The sequence below is a fragment of the Sinocyclocheilus anshuiensis genome, unplaced genomic scaffold, assembly GCF_001515605.1.
Source record: "Sinocyclocheilus anshuiensis isolate Anshui unplaced genomic scaffold, SAMN03320099.WGS_v1.1 scaffold97, whole genome shotgun sequence".
NCBI classification, from domain to species: Eukaryota; Metazoa; Chordata; class Actinopteri; order Cypriniformes; family Cyprinidae; genus Sinocyclocheilus; species Sinocyclocheilus anshuiensis.
The window spans coordinates 418,084-420,573 of NW_015540854.1; the positions used below are offsets into that span (position 1 = coordinate 418,084).

At 36.4% G+C, this 2,490-nt stretch overlaps 1 long non-coding RNA gene across 1 annotated transcript; it reads left to right on the top strand.

Annotated features, from left to right (window-relative positions):
• Positions 1–276: 276 nt before the first annotated feature.
• LOC107687784 (uncharacterized) lies at positions 277–2,275 on the top strand. Its single transcript, XR_001634166.1, has 3 exons — positions 277–448; positions 723–976; positions 2,224–2,275. It is a non-coding gene; the product is annotated as an uncharacterized LOC107687784 (long non-coding RNA).
• The last annotated feature ends 215 nt before the right edge of the window (positions 2,276–2,490 follow it).

Here is a 2,490-nt window from a genome sequence, read left to right on the forward strand (position 1 = left end):
AACGTTCATTGTTTTTGCTTAAGTTAATACATGATGTTAACTAACTGCATAATTTGTATTATCTCATAACTGTAAATTTCTGCCATATGAATATATTACTCTATTACGAAAATGCGTGTAGAAACAAAGCTGCTTTGAAACTATATTTATTGGGAAAATCGCTAAAAAAAAAGAACAGAACAGAACAAATATTAAATCACACATATTAAAAACCTGTGCTACATTATTATTGGCTGTTTTTACAGCGAGTCTGTGCATCAACCTTACATCCAGCAGAGGGCAATACAGCATCAAGATGCAGTTGGACCAGACAGACCACAAAAGAGTTTCTGAGGCCTTTTTCAATAATTCTGATTAAACCACCTCATATGTACACTGTGTTTCTGGCCTTGCCTTGCCTTGTGTTACAGGTTGTCCATGAAACTTCACGAATCTGAGATATATGAAGGTACAGAGTGGTGCCTCTTCTTCAGTCACTTTCTAAATTGTTATGTTCGTTTTTAAGTATGGTGAAATGTCATGTGATGGACTGTATTACTGAGAGTTTAGAGGTGGTATCACATGCTCATATCTTATGGGAAAAGATTTTATGATAACATAAAAAAAAATAATAATATGCTCCATTAATTTAAGAGGCTGATTTGTTAAGCTACATATTCTTTAAAAAATGCATAAAGAAAAGGTCTTTCTCTCACTTTCTCTCTCTCTCTCTCAAACCCCAGGGCGGAGAATGAGATGATTGGCTATCTTTCCGTTTCGTCATGCAAGAGGCAGGGCTGTCACAGAAAGCTGTCCTTTTAGGGACATAACTGAGGCGGGCAGGATGGAATGAGTGGGCGTGATAGGGCGATTGTGTCAGAGAAAGCAAGATTGACAGGAGTGACAGCTCCATTTATTGGCTGCTAGAGTCTAGTCAGCAAAAGGGCATTCAGGGCCACCGGCTGGCTCTGCTGGCGGCCTGTTCAGTCGGCGCCTGGTGAGTAAGCATTTAGACAACAGCCCTCACCGCTGCAATGCATGGGAGAAATATCTCTGTCAACACTGACTGTGATCTTTGACGGTGCCTCTAAAGAGGAAGGTCATACATATGAATGCAATCTCTGTCACACTCTTTTTCACACACACTCTTGCACATAAACACACAAAACCAAGCCTGACATAAACTGCACATAATGCCATGTTGTCAAAGTTCCTTGGCACAAAGATTCAGAAGTAAATAGCCTTGACTAAATGTTCAGAGTCCTGACCCTAGAAACATGTCGCTGAAATTTTCTCAGCACAGTTTGTTTTGAATGTTGTCTTTGTTGAATGATTATAGCTTTAACACATTGACTGTAATATCATTTCATGTTTGGTGTTTTATATTCTTGATCCTTCAAAAGTAGTGTGGAAGCAGAATGAGGCTTCTATGTCACCCAATGCAGTCTTTTGATTTAATTCAAATCAGGGTTGTGTGTCATTCAGAATTTCAGTGAGAACGCCTTTTAAATTCCAATTTAATTTTTTTATTTGAGTTGAGGGAGCAAACAGGAGGCTGAATTGCAATTTGAGTTTTAAATAGTTGAATTGTAAAAGAAATGTAAAAGTTTGTCAAGACAAAGGAAACACCATGAAGGCAAACTTTGAGTGATGGCTTGACAAAGCCTTGTTTTAAAGTTCTGAAAGTCTGAAAGCTTGACAGCATTATAGGCTTACAGAGAGATCAATTTAATTTATGTAATAAATATTAAAAAAGTGTTCATCTGTATACAATATTGTTCAAAAGTTTGGGGGTTAGTAAGATTTTTGAGTTTTTGAAGGAAGTCTTGAATGCTCACCAAGGCTGCATTTCTTAGATCAAAAGTACAGTAAAAACAGTAATATTTCGAAATATTATTACAATTTAAAATAACCGTTGTTTATTTAAATATATTTTAAAAATGTGGAAATAGGAATTCTCAGCAGCCATTACTCCATTTTTCAGTGTCACATGTTCCTTCATAATTCTATTTTGCTGATTTGCTGCTCAAGAAACATTTCTTATGGTGTGGCCAGAGCAATTAAAATTCCAACCCATTGATTGAAAATGAGTTAATTCTCGGTTGATATTCAAATAATAAAATCACGTTGTAAAAGACAGTTTTACTTATTATACCCCTGAAACAGTTTTCAGGAGATGTATTGACATTACTGACAGTGTAATATTTATTTAATCTTTTTTGGTTTCTCTTTGTCTATTTCCAGTAATGCACGAAGCCCTGGAGTCATAGTAAACAGCATCTCTAGTACTTTAGGAATTTTATCCAACATGGAGGATGAAGAGATTTCTCCTGGTGGGTTCTGGGAACTCTGTGTATGTGATTTCTGATAAAATAATCCTGCAGTTGTAACTTTGGTCAAAAGTTCCCTGTACTTGTTGCGCTTGGCTAATGAATGTCTATGACGATATTTAACTCACAATTTTGGCTTCTTTGCACACACATCCACAGGCACAGATATACACACATCAAA